Source organism: Sinohyriopsis cumingii, chromosome 1 (genome assembly GCF_028554795.1).
Source record: "Sinohyriopsis cumingii isolate HCF-2022 chromosome 1, ASM2855479v2, whole genome shotgun sequence".
Lineage (NCBI taxonomy): Eukaryota > Metazoa > Mollusca > Bivalvia > Unionida > Unionidae > Sinohyriopsis > Sinohyriopsis cumingii.
The window spans coordinates 97,188,145-97,203,292 of NC_142961.1; the positions used below are offsets into that span (position 1 = coordinate 97,188,145).

At 33.2% G+C, this 15,148-nt stretch overlaps 1 protein-coding gene across 4 annotated transcripts in view; it reads left to right on the forward strand.

Annotated features, from left to right (window-relative positions):
- The window catches only part of LOC149807401 (dynein axonemal intermediate chain 3-like), a 135,589-nt gene that overhangs the window by 13,842 nt on the left and 106,599 nt on the right, over positions 1-15,148 (forward strand). The window contains exon 1 of one of the 4 annotated variants that reach the window (XM_089966308.1): positions 7,456-7,716. The exons of 2 other annotated variants lie outside the window; for them this stretch is intronic. The gene's annotated coding sequence lies outside the window, so the exon portion shown is untranslated. Of the gene's footprint in view, positions 1-7,455; positions 7,717-7,779; positions 9,118-15,148 lie in introns of those variants that run through there. One more of the 4 variants, XM_089966315.1, reaches the window with a different exon arrangement.

The window sequence follows — 15,148 nt, forward strand, 5'->3', positions numbered from 1 at the left end:
AACCTTTGCCGGATGTTTCTTCTATGCTGGTCGGCTGTGTTGTTATCGGTGTTGTTTTTAACGGCGTTGACAGATCTGCGGTCACAACAGGGTTTGCAACGATCCTTGCTTTAACATCTTTCTTAAATTGTTCAAACTCATTATCGTATTTTGCCGTGACCCGCTGAATACCTTTATGTGTAGTAAACACCAACCGTTCCCATTGGTCATACTTTAACGACGGCGAACCCAGCTCCGGGTAGTTTTCATGATCATTAAATTCACCTAAAAGATCAACCGCGTTATCGTAATTTTTCATCTTAATATTTTTTGCTACGTCCTCCTTGATTTCTACCTTACCAGGTTTGTATTCCGGCGGAGCTTCGGCTCCAGGTAGCGTTTCTGACGCATCTACAAAAACTTCTTCGGGTGGCCTTGTTACAACTCTCCTGATAGTAGTAACCGCCCTAGTAGCTGCTTCAGCGGATCGTTCAGCTGCGGCTGCTAACCGTCTTGTTGCAACATTTTGTTGTTGAGCAGTACGCGATAATGATGTGGTAACAGGCTTAAACAATAGTTCAGTTGATTCTGTAAAACCTTCCTTAGCTTCTTGTTGTAATTGTAAATTTGTTTTAAAATCATCCTTTACATGGATATATTTCTTAAGTGCTTCTTCTCGCTCTCTTGCTAGTCTAGCTGTGTAAGATTCCGAGTGTACCATATTATTATATAACAATTTTTAATTTATGACAACAGACACGCGAATGTTTTTTTCTTCGTACCTCGATAGAGACCTTAGTTTTCGAAAAAGAACGCAGGAAGCAGCAGGGAGGGCAACGACAACAAAGGGCAGCAACGACGGCGACAATTGCCTTTACATAAAGCGTCATCGCGGTTTTGTAAAGGGCTTATTTCGGCATTTGGAACCTTCTAAAAGTTGTAGGATTCGCCCTCCCTGCTGCTAGTTTTCATCTTCTATATTCAGGCTTTTTTTAAATTTTATTTTATTATTATTATTATTATTACAGAAAGACAGTTTTTATTTAGTTATAGATATTTAAATAATTTTGGAATCAATAAGTTCTAAGAGAATCGGTGCCTTATATAGAGGTAAAAAAAATAATAAAAAAATGTTTTTTATGTATGCACTTATAGTGTGGCGATTCTCTTTTTCCTTTTGATTTAAATTTTGAAGTTACTCGGATTTGTCCTTGAGTGGGTTTCACGGTCAGTATCTCCCCTTGAAAACACCAGAGGGCATCTCGGTACAACTCACTTGAGGATAGTTCAATCAATAAGGATGGCAGATGTAGATCAAGAAAATGTGACAGACCGCTCACATTATGCAAGCAGGATCGATATCTCACTATCTTAAAAAGAAATTCTATCCTAGTTGATCAATTGTTTTTGCATCTTTTTTGTCTTCTCACTAACTTGTGCTGCTCCCAGCTTTCAAATACATATTCTCTGCCCATTTCAGAACTGCATTATCTTTCCATTACTACCTTATGCTCTAGTTTGTATTATTTGATTGTGCGAAAGTGTATCGCTGCGTAGAAAGTTCTTGCAATTTATCTCGCTTGAAGAATAATGAAAATATGTTTATTTTTTACAGCTTCTATCATAGCAGTTAATGGAAGTTGAACGACGAAAGTTCTAACTTCTTAAGGTTCTTTTATTATTGATTTAGACTGTTGCTTTTCTATTAATGTTCATTATATTTTTCCTGAAATTTTCAAAATGCACAAATGTCAACCACGCTTAAACAGACAGGCGCACGTACGAGTCTCCTTGATGATTATTTTAATTGTATTTCCTTGAACGGTTGGAAAGTTTAGAGTATACAGTTTGGAGAAATATCGATGTTAGACACACTATGCATGTATATGATTTTTGTGGCTCTCACATGTCTGCCTGTCTGTATGTATATCTGTCTCATTTCATCTATTGCATGGGTATGTATATTCTCGAATGAATGTGTGTTCGCATACGTATATTACATAAACATACTTCTGGTTATAAACGAATATAAAATGATGCTAAGATAGAAAGAGTGACATATAGATAAAGACAACAAATATGAATATTTGTGAGTATCCATTTATTATCGACTTGTAGAACATGTTCTTACAAGTAGTCTCTTTTTTAAATCGTACGGTTTGCAATTTCACATCCAGTCACGTGGATCGATATTGATTTTAAAGGCGAACCAAAGTAATTGGACGGAATCTATGAAATAATTGGATATTTAAAACTGACATATTTGATGCATGGAGAGTTAAACAGAATTAAACTAATTTTAAGAAGACTGTTCTAGATGAATTTGCTGGCGGCAATCAGAAATGTTGTCTAAAGACCCCAGCAAATTTGAGAGTTATTACGTGTCAGCATAAGCAAAGAAGAATTATTCTGAAAGTTATTGCATGTACCGTCCGATACTTAATGTTTCAAAAGTCAAAAAGAAAATGAAACAAAAATAAACGTCATTGGGCATGCTATTTAATCTGAATATTGCACGATATTTACACCCAAATATAAACAAATATTCCGTTTGCATTAATTACACTCCTTTATCGTTATGATAGCTAATGTAATTATTACTTTGTTAAGTTCCTCTGAATACATTAAAATACTGTGTTTCATTTTTTTTTTAAAAAACAAACTTTTCTTGTTTAAAATATTCAGCATTACAAATCAGCTGACGTATCGAATTCGTGTTATAATTTTCTTATCGAACTTGTGTTATAACTTTCTTAACTCGTGTTATAAACGAACTGTTGCGAAAGTTAACTGAGAAAGAAGGATATATCAACATAGAAGAATGCAAATTGTTGAGATTGTTTTCATTAAAGTTATATAGCCATAAATGTGCAATAAATGTTTAAAATCACAGAGCAAAGTGAAATGTTCCTACAAATGTATCTGAAATTATGGATAATGAATCTAATTACAGTATCAGGTATGGACAGTGTATTTAATTTAATTTTTTGATATCATTTAAGTATGGAAAGTAAATATTATTTAATTATCTGATATATTGTAAGTATGGACACTGAATCTAATTATCTGATTTAATGTGTATAATTAATATCCTCAGCTAAGATTCCTTCCTTTGTTGACTTTGTTTCGCTAATCAAGTGTTGAACGGTGAACTATCCGGAACTGGAATATTTTGTAGGCATGCGCATTCGGCATTGTTTTATCTTCCAAACATTAAAGACATACAAGTTTTTAAAATTATAATTATTACTATATGTATCAGGGCTATATTTGCCCATTCAAAACTATTCCCCATTTGTTTGTTTGTTTGGGGTTTTTTTTGTCCATTTCCTGCATGCTGGATTTTCTGGGGCTCTTTCGCAGGCCTGGCCACTTCGCGTGGCGCCTTGTGGTGTAGACCTGCGACGTCTGTGTCTCTTACTTCTTCAGTATGCAGGTCCCTCTTTCCCTCTACTTTCCTAACAAAATTTAAAATGCGGATTCCACACACACACACACACACACACACACACATATATATATATATATATATATATATATATATATATATATATATATATATATATATATATATATATATAATAGAAAAATAAAAAAATAAATAAAAGGGGAGTTATTTTGTTGAGAAAGTTAACATTTATTTATATTCCAGTTTTCTTAAATTTATAAAACCAAGTTAGAGGATGATATTATTATTTTTATTTGTCATTTTGTTTTCTTTGACACTCTCCCTGAGATGAGAGATGAGAACGAGGCTCCAGCCCGTTTACGGTACCACTCCCACGCGGTATACCGGAGTCCCTTCCCCATCTCCCCCTCCCCTGGTCTAGTGTCACACTATGTCATGTTGTCTACTTGGGTTTAAAAAAAAAAAATTTTAGAACTTCTATTTTATAATTCGTATTACTTGGCCACAGGATGGCATAACTGTGGTAATATAATCAATTATTTTTAAAACTACCTTATTTTCGAAATTTACATCTCTATATAAAATATTATTCCTGTGGTATTTATACTTCTTACTTATTTCCATTATCAAACTAATTCTGTTTGGTTTTGTCGCATTGGGCAATCGTATGGAGTTTTGTAAATATTGCTACTTTACATAAAGGGCATTTCGGTACTATTCTAATTATACGACGTCTTACAGCTTCTTCGCCTGTAAGCCAGGCGTTGTGTAGATATTTAAAAATTATACTTTGAATTTTGACAGATCTTATTTTCCCCCAATTTTTCCAAGTTCTTTCCCAGCATCCCCCAGTTGTTCTCTTCTGCTCTACATCTTATTCTTTTTGTTACGTCTTCTCTTAGCCACTCATAAGTTTTTCCTGTATCTAGTTGCCATATCTCTATTTTATCTCTATATTTTAATAGTATTTCTTTTATATTTCTGAATTTCCTTGGCACTTCAAGTTTCTTTATTAGTTTATTATTTTTGTATATCTCTGGTCGGTTCTTCATAGTGAAGCCGAACCAGTAGATATACGGTGCCTCCCATGCTGTCCCCGTAAAACGTTGCACTTTTTCATTCTATTTATTATACTTGAAAGTTTTAGTAGTAGGGGGCTAGGCAATCCCAGGCCCCCTCAACTGTTTGCTCTTTAAAGAGTTTCTTTTATTATTTAATGGGTCTTGTAATTCCATATGTAGTTAATTATTTCATTATCTAGCTTATTTAAAATTGTGTTTTCCATATCAATGGATCTAATTATATAATTTATATTTGAAAACAAGTCACTTGGGCCAGCTCCATTATGCATAGTGGCGTTAGGGCCCAGATGTGTGCATTTTCTCTGATTTTTTTCAATCATATGTTTGTAGTTTTCTATGAGCTCTTTCTTCCCAGAGTATATCCCTAGTGCTTTCACTGTATCTCTTAGTAGGTGGGGAGGCAACCCAAGGTTGTTTCCTCTCCAGTTTCCTATTTTTAGAATTTCGGTCTTATCATGGTTTATTTTTTAGCCTGATGCTTTCCCGAAATTTTCAAATTCTTTCTCAAAGTGTACAAAAGATTTTGCATCTCTTATAAAGTTCGCACAATCATCAGCATGTTGGAGCATTTTAAATTCTTCTTTTAAATTTGGAATATGTATACCTTGTATTCCTGGGTTTATCCTCATTTTGTGGCTTAGAATTTCAATTGCTATTACGTATAATAACATGGATAGTGGGCAACCTTGCCTCACCGATCGTTGTATGTCAAATTATTTCGTACATTTCCCATTAACCTGTACACATGAAGTTATTCCTGTGTATAGGAGTTCAGTCCATTTTCGGAAGTTTTCTCCGAAACCGAAATTTTCTAATAATTTTTGTATATAGTTGTGTTCTAATCGGTCAAAAGCTTTTTCTTGGTCGAAGAGTACCATAGCTCCCTTCGTACCTGTTTCATTTATATAGTCTATTACAGTTCGTATATTTAAAATATTACGTTGGATATCCCTCCCTTTATCCCCGCAAGTTTGATTTATATTGATTATATTTCCTAAGCTGTTTTTTTACTCTATTAGTTAATATTCTACTTAAGATTTTATAATCGTTATTCAACAATGATATAGGTCTCCAGTTTTTTTTATGTCATCCCTATCCCCTTTTCCTTTATACATTATTGTAATTATTCCCTCCCTCACTGATTTTGACATGTGTATTTTTTTAATACTTAAAATATATTATTATACAAAGCATTTAGGATAGGCGTTAGTTCTCCGTGGAATTTCTGGTAGAACTCCACTTGAAGACCGTCTTTCCCTGGTGATTTTCCTTTTGTAAGTGTGCCAATGTTGTTCGTTATTTATTCGTCTGAGATGACATCATCACACAAGTCTCTGTGTTCTGTTGATATCATCTCACAATCTATATTATTTAAGTAGTTGTTTATTGTATCATATTCGATACCTTGTGAGGTATATAAATCTCAATAACATAAGTAAATACTATTTAAAATTTCCGATTTATCTGTATAAATAACATTATTTACTTTAATTTTTCAAAAATGTTCTCTCCCCCTTTCCTCAGTTCTTCCCGTTTGTATAGACTTTTTGCTTTTTTGTATATTCCAGTAAATTTTCCCGCTCTAATTGTTATCCCCTGATGTTCCTCATCTTCTATTTCTTTTATCTTACTTTTCAGCTGTTTCTTTTCCTCTTCCTTTATTGCTATATTTAATCTTATTTTTAGTTGATTTTTATCCTTTTTTAATTTTTCTGATCTTATGTTTGAAAATTATATAGCTCTCTTTTTTAGTATGTTTTAAGCTATCCCATTCCTTAATTATGTCAGCATTTTCTTCATTTGTAATTTTTTTCCCGTTTTTTTGACTATATTTATAAAATCCACATCGTTTAAAACTTTGTTATTTATTTTCCACTGTCCTGGTCCCCATTTACATCTACTTTGGATTTTTAATTCAGCTACAACCATTTTATGATCAGAAAGTTTAATTTTTTTAATTTATACCGTTTTGTTTATCGTTGTTTTAAAATTTGTTACATAAAACTTATCAATCCTACTGGCTTCTCCCTGTTTGTATTCGAAAGTATAATCCCGTCTTATTAAATTTAGTTTCCTATATATATCACTTAGTCTTTGTTTTTAAACAAAATTAAGTTTGTCATTTTCTCTTTAAAAGGTTTATCATTTACTGTCAAATCAGTTGTTCTATCAATTTCATCCCCTACCCAGTTAAAATCTCTCCCTGATATTAAGTTGTCTATAGAGTAGTCCTGTAGGTATTTGAAAAGATTTTCGATAGATATTTGTTTTTGGTTCCTATTTGCTGGTATATATATATATATATATATATATATATATATATATATATATATATATATATATATATATTATTTATTTATTTATTTATTATATGCCACTTGTACATTTTAATGTGTAGTAATCGCCCTTTAAAAAAAATCCCTTTTTCATAGCGTTCCCAACTTAAGCCCTGTTTATTTTTTATAATTGTTGCTACTCCACCTCAGGTATCTTTATTTATATAGTCATTACAGACTACTATAGAATCTAGATTGTTTTCTAAAAGAAATTTTAGTTCTGGTACAAAACCATTATGCGTTTCCTGTATCAGAATTACATCAGAGTTTGTTTCTTTGGTTAATTTTTCTACTTTTTCTTTGTCTATCCCATTGCTATTGATTGTCGCAGTTCGGAAGTTTATTTCTTCCATTTTTGGGTCTACACTTGACCAGGTGCCGCATCACTTTTATCTTTATTATTTATATTTATATAATAATGTTTTAAGTTATAGATTATGAATTATTTAATTATATTAGTCGGGCTCTGGAGCAACTCCAGAGCCTCATTTTCCTTATCCAGAGCCTCATTTTCCTTATTTGGTTTCTCTTCCATATTTGTTTTGTCAGTTTCTTCGTTGTCCGTTTCAAGATTTATGTCCATGTCATTTTCGTTGATTGTCTCGTCTGTTTCATTGTCCTTTCCGTTTGCACTGTCATTTTTTGTCTCGTCCATGTCGTTTGTTTTCTTGTTTTTCTTTATTTTCCTGATTTCTATTGTCGTTCGTACCGGCGGTATTATTGTGTTGTGTTCTGTTTAGACCGAACTTGTCTAAGCTCAACTCCCCTCCAGAGAGTAGCTTAGTGAAGAAGTATTATGTTTTCTCTTATTGTGCGCGGGTGTTGACGTCAGAGGTTTCAACCCTATCAGGTCCACCGGCCCTTCTTCCTCATTTTCGTTTGAGATCTCATCCTCTATTTGGAGTAGGAAGTATGTTTGTTTTTGCGATTTCGCACCCCCATCCCCCCATTCTCTGGTTTGCAAGTCTTTTTGGTGGTTTCGAAGTTCTCCCACTCTAACTCCTTTGTCCCCGTGATATCATTTGGATTCACATTAGTATTATTGACTGTGTCAATCAGAGATGGCGAAGCAATTTTTGCTGTTTATATCCAGGGTTGCCTCTATAATCTGGTTTGGTTATTCCAGATAGTTTGTCATTTCCCCCTCAGTGACTTTATGTCTCTGCTGCCACGTTAGCATACGTTTTTGGGGCGTAGGGATTTTGACAGTTTCTAGGCGCGTGACCGACTTTCCTGCATCTAGTGCAGGCCTCTCTTTTTCACAGTCCTTGTATCATGATCTTACTAAGAATCCCTGTTTTTATTGGTTGATATCCCCATACTGTAGCCATCTTTTATCGTTTGATGTTCACTTTAAATTTGTGCAAAAATTTTCTCTATGAGGACTTCGTTGTCTATCTCTAGAGGGAGCCCTGATATGAAAATCTCTCTGGTTTTGGGCTCTACCTCTCTAGTTATAGGCGATGCCTTTGACACCATTGCCTTGAGGCCATTGACTTCAATTTCCCCTTCTTCTATTATGGGGCTTTCAAAATCTTTGGGGTATATAATGTATTTATTACGTCCCCCATTTTGGATTCCCTCAGTCCTGTTAATGTCAATTCCATTTAGCTTGATTGCCGTAATTATATCGGACTGTCCCAAACAGTCATTGACTGCCCAGAAGTCCAGCATCTGGCATCCTGTAGGGTGCGAAGCTATCAGGATTTTCCTTCTATTCCCCATTTCTACACTAACTTGGAAATAAGTTTCCAACTTTGCTCCTCTGCACATGATTTCTTATAGCTAATCTCCAATTTAATAGGGTTTGTACTAGTAGAGCTATACAGTAGAGCTCACCTGACTCGACAGAAAAGGCCGAGCATATTTTGATAGAAGCAGCTTTCTACGCTAAACTGGTGCCCTGTCCGAATGTTCTGGGTATTTGTACAATGGCCGGTTTAAACGTATTCGGAACTTGAGGTTGATCCTATGTACTCAAATGTAAGCACTCTGCGGAATCGTCGCAGAGTGCTTACACTGTAGGACACTAACTTTCTGTCGACGCGGAGGTCATGCCTCTAAGTATCAAAATATTATCAAAAACACTTGACCCCATTACTTTGTTTATTTTCATACCTTGCTAGGGTCAGTCTGATACATCACTTGATCGTAATTTAAACTATGTAAGTCTCTCCGTTAAAACATTATTAATATATACTTTTATGAGATCGCCCATGCTTCTTGTGTCGCGCTTCCGTTTGTAATCTTCAGTTTCGGAGGTGTGTTGTTTTACACGTTGTCATCTATTTGATTCCAAATGAGTTCTGAGGTGAGTTCACGGCATTTTCAGTCAGGATAGATAAACGGGATATGTTATACGTAGTTACTTTTCGACTTGACGGAAATGGACATAGTACACAATTAATTTTACTATATGTTCTCTACATTTGTTTCTCAGTACTGACCTTTCCACTGTGTGACAATCAATGCAAATCATATGTTAATCTAAAATACCTTCAAAGATGACTTCACGGTGAAGTTCTTGTCAAAGGTTGACCTGCTCTTTTTTTAGATTATTGACTGTCAACATAACAGCATGTAACCAGAACACGAATTTCACTTCCGGATCATCACCAAGGCCTTATTACTCACTGTGCACTGTCGCCAAAATACATACAGACAACAACACCCTGAGCTCATATTATCAAGAATAAACAGTTACCTTTAAATCCCTACCAAAAATGCATAAATAAAACTCTTCTATCACCACCAAAATGAGAGAGGAAAAAATGTTCTAAAAATAGACTAGAACTACATTTGTGGGTACTGAACTGGAAGTATTAATTGTGATGTAATTCCTGACAGGCTACATGTTTTACGCCAATTTTAGTCAAACTTTTATATTTGCATGCTATACCTATTTCAACTTTATACATGAAGTCTTTTTGAATTTCCTTGCAAGGAAAACATGTGACACCTGTCACAAAGTATGTAGTGCTGGTGTTCCACAGGGTGCAAGTTCTGGTCCAAGTGCTCTTGAGAAACCAAAACTAAATTTGCTATATCTTCCTTAATTATAGGAATTTTTCAATGCAGTAAAAACCTAATTGTGATACAAGATAAGCCCTGTCTGAAAATATGTTTGAAAATTACAAATGTTGATAAATTCAGTTTTAATGGCAAATTAAATTAACATTTAAATTTTAAAAACTAAATTTTATTGAAAACTTAAATTTTCATACAAGTTTTAAAACACAGTTTGACAAATTTTAGACAGAAAAGTTGACTAATGAATGATATTTAAAACAAATGGTAGTTTGGGTCTGTATAACTGATAACATTTTCCCCAGGGGTAGTGAAGCATCATAGCTCATAGTGATTTTGGCAGCAAACCGCAATATGCCTGTCCAGATGCATATAGGTGTACACACTAAAGAAACACTGACAGGTGCTATGTTCCACATTTATTGTGTCAGGTACTTAGGCAGTTGTTTCCATAACTAATAGCACATTCAGATTTAAAGTTCTAATGGGACCACTACCATGTTTTATAGCAAAAATGCATTCCATTTCAATGTCGATAACAACAAAAGGTGGCAATGGGACAGGAAAATAGTTTCTAGGGAGGTTCTACCTTACTGAAAAATGCTGCTGATCTCTCTCATGAAAACCTAAGCCATGTCTTTGAGGTGCCATATATCAGTGTGGTGATATGAACTAATCTTGGTCACTTATGGCAGTACACTGCACATGCCCTTATGAAACCATGCTATTACCACCAGACTACTCAGGAGAGCTTCCAAGCTAATCCAACTCTAACACTTTGTTCCAGATACCAGGCTAGACCTGAAAAGATCCAATATGTTTCACTTAATTCTAGAAAACAGTAAGATCTATGTAAATGAAGTTAAACTGTGTTAGATATGGTGATTTCAAATTAACATTAAGGTTGCAAGCATGGGGGAAAATATTAAACTTGACAGAGTGACACTCAGAAATGTGAAGCAATGGCCATGTATTAAAGTGTTAAATTCATCCTAAAAGTATATGAGGTTTCTAGAAGCACATTTAGCCATTTACAAGTTAAAAAACTAATCAGGTAGACTATGTATCATAAAGTTTAAGGCAATGTTGGGGCGGTGAGGTTTGATCATTGGTGTAAACATTATTACATACCAGTATACAGGAAAGTCAGGTGACAATGTACTAAATTAGAATGTGTTACTATAAGCATTCTTATTCATGAGGGAAATAACAATTTTGGATATTGCAAGTGAATACAGCCAAATGTGGTCATACAAATCAACTATAAGTACCAATAAATCCTATATCATCAGCTAAATGTGAAATTCTCATCCCCAAAACTTGTAAACAAGGATGGAAATTTGCATATGTGGGACATATACAATGTACTTGTTAAGATCAAATGTGCAAACATAATTCAAATTATCTATTTGAACATTTATATGGTATTTTGAAGAGTGTTGGTTACCAATTATTAAGCTCATTGATTGAATGGAATCAGATATCAGCTGATGTTTCAATACCGCACTCTGTCAAAGTACTAAATTGAAATATGTTACCATACATAGGCATATTCATGATGAAAATAACATTTTGGGATCTTTTCAGTGCACATAGCCATAAATGTGCTTTACAGGTTCACTATAGGTACAATGTCAGCCTATATGATGTACTGAATGTGAACTTTTGATCCCAAACATTCTAAAATGGATGGATATTTGTACATGTGGGATATGTAACCATGTACAAAGTTAAATTCAAATAATTTGTTTGAATGCTTCTTATGTAATCTTTAGAGTGTCAGTTAACAAATAGTATTAGTAATTAATAATGCATAAAGCAAGATGGATCATTAGAATTCCCATAACATCATATAGGCCACAATGCCGCACTACACCAATCAATATCTTAACCTAACTGAACAATAAAATGGAATGCATTTTGTATTCAACTTACATCATTTTGCTTTTTTCTTACATCCAAGGGTAAATATACCTGGGGGAAGCATATTTTATCCCTTTGACCTGTATTTCATTCTCAGACAGTTTAAAATGATTTAGTAGAGAACTTGAGTAGGTTCTAGTATAAAGTTTTCATCGCTGTCCTCTCACTAAATACCTTATAACTATGTTTATAAACAATTACTGAAGGCTATACAAGCAGAAGTTTGTTACTCAGGAAGTGACCCCATCATAAACACATAAATTAACTGATTGGACCCCTAATAAATAGTCTGAATGGCCAATACAAATTATAATTTTGTCTTCATGTATTTTTAATGAAGGTCTCATTTTGACTACAAAGATATTTTCTCTGACAAAATGTGACAAAAATCCAACATTGGAGCTTTTATATGGTGTAGGAATATATACATGCTGATAACATTTAATATGATTCCCAAAAATATTATATATGTGCATTTTAGGGGTTTTTTAATTATTTTTTTTAATTTTTTTAAAATTTTATTAAAATTTTTAAAATAAAAATTAATTTTTTACTTTTAATTTCATTCTTATATTTTAAAAGTCAATATACATGACATATTAAAATTTCATGTGTCTATCTTTAATAATAAAGATTTTATACCAATTTAAACTTTGCTCCAATACTGCCCTTACAGGACATAGTACACAATTAATTTTACTATATGTTCTCTACATTTGTTTCTCAGTACTGACCTTTCCACTGTGTGACAATCAATGCAAATCATATGTTAATCTAAAATACCTTCAAAGATGACTTCACGGTGAAGTTCTTGTCAAAGGTTGACCTGCTCTTTTTTTAGATTATTGACTGTCAACATAACAGCATGTAACCAGAACACGAATTTCACTTCCGGATCATCACCAAGGCCTTATTACTCACTGTGCACTGTCGCCAAAATACATACAGACAACAACACCCTGAGCTCATATTATCAAGAATAAACAGTTACCTTTAAATCCCTACCAAAAATGCATAAATAAAACTCTTCTATCACCACCAAAATGAGAGAGGAAAAAATGTTCTAAAAATAGACTAGAACTACATTTGTGGGTACTGAACTGGAAGTATTAATTGTGATGTAATTCCAAATGGCCGAGCGATATTCCGATTAGTTTAAAACTTGGTTCTTGTTGGAATCGGGTTACAATTAATACTTCCAGTTCAGTACCCACGAATGTAGTTCTAGTCTATTTTTAGAACATTTTTTCCTCTCTCATTTTGATGGTGATAGAAGAGTTTTATTTATGCAGTTTTGGTAGGGATTTAAAGGTAACTGTTTATTCTTGATAATATGAGCTCAGGGTGTTGTTGTCTGTATGTATTTTGGCGACAGTGCACAGTGAGTAATAAGGCCTTGGTGATGATCCGGAAGTGAAATACGTGTTCTGGTTACATGCTGTTATGTTGACAGTCAATGATCTAAAAAAAGAGCAGGTCAACCTTTGACAAGAACTTAACCGTGAAGTCATCTTTGAAGGTATTTTAGATTAACATATGATTTGCATTGATTGTCACACAGTGGAAAGGTCAGTACTGAGAAACAAATGTAGAGAACATATAGTAAAATTAATTGTGTACTATGTCCTGTAAGGGCAGTATTTGAGCAAAGTTTAAATTGGTATAAAATCTTTATTATTAAAGATAGACACATGAAATTTTAATATGTCATGTATATTGACTTTTAAAATATAAGAATGAAATTAAAAGTAAAAAATTAATTTTTATTTTAAAAATTTTAATAAAATTTAAAAAAAATTAAAAAAAAAAATTAAAAAACCCCTAAAATGCACATATATAATATTTTTGGGAATCATATTAAATGTTATCAGCATGTATGTATTCCTACACCATATAAAAGCTCCAATGGTGGATTTTTGTCACATTTTGTCAGAGAAAATATCTTTGTAGTCAAAATGAGACCTTCATTAAAAATACATGAAGACAAAATTATAATTTGTATTGGCCATTCAGACTATTTATTAGGGGTCCAATCAGTTAATTTATGTGTTTATGATGGGGTCACTTCCTGAGTAACAAATATCTGCTTGTATAGCCTTCAGTAATTGTTTATAAACATAGTTATAAGGTATTTAGTGAGAGGACAGCGATGAAAACTTTATACTAGAACCTACTCAAGTTCTCTACTAAATCATTTTAAACTGTCTGAGAATGAAATACAGGTCAAAGGGATAAAATATGCTTCCCCCAGGTATATTTACCCTTGGATGTAAGAAAAAAGCAAAATGATGTAAGTTGAATACAAAATGCATTCCATTTTATTGTTCAGTTAGGTTAAGATATTGATTGGTGTAGTGCGGCATTGTGGCCTATATGATGTTATGGGAATTCTAATGATCCATCTTGCTTTATGCATTATTAATTACTAATACTATTTGTTAATTGACACTCTAAAGATTACATAAGAAGCATTCAAACAAATTATTTGAATTTAACTTTGTACATGGTTACATATCCCACATGTACAAATATCCATCCATTTTAGAATGTTTGGGATCAAAAGTTCACATTCAGTACATCATATAGGCTGACATTTTACCTATAGTGAACCTGTAAAGCACATTTATGGCTATGTGCACTGAAAATATCCCAAAATGTTATTTTCATCATGAATATGCCTATGTATGGTAACATATTTCAATTTAGTACTTTGACAGAGTGCGGTATTGAAACATCAGCTGATATCTGATTCCATTCAATCAATGAGCTTAATAATTGGTAACCAACACTCTTCAAAATACCATATAAATGTTCAAATAGATAATTTGATTTATGTTTGCATATTTGATCTTAACAAGTACATTGTATATGTCCCACATATGCAAATTTCCATCCTTGTTTACAAGTTTTGGGGATGAGAATTTCACATTTAGCTGATGATATAGGATTTATTGGTACTTATAGTTGATTTTTATGACCACATTTGGCTGTATTCACTTGTAATATCCAAAATTGTTATTTCCCTCATGAATAAGAATGCTTATAGTAACACATTCTAATTTAGTATATTGTCACTTGACTTTCCTGTATACTGGTATGTAATAATGTTTACACCAATGATCAAACCTCACCGCCCCAACATTGCCTTAAACTTTATGATACATAGTCTACCTGATTAGTTATTTAACTTGTAAATGGCTAAATGTGCTTCTAGAAACCTCATATACTTTTAGGATGAATTTAACACTTTAATACATGGCCATTGCTTCACATTTCTGAGTGTCACTCTGTCAAGTTTAATATTTTCCCCCATGCTTGCAACCTTAATGTTAATTTGAAATCACCATATCTAACACATTTTAACTTCATTTACATAGATCTTACTGTTTTCT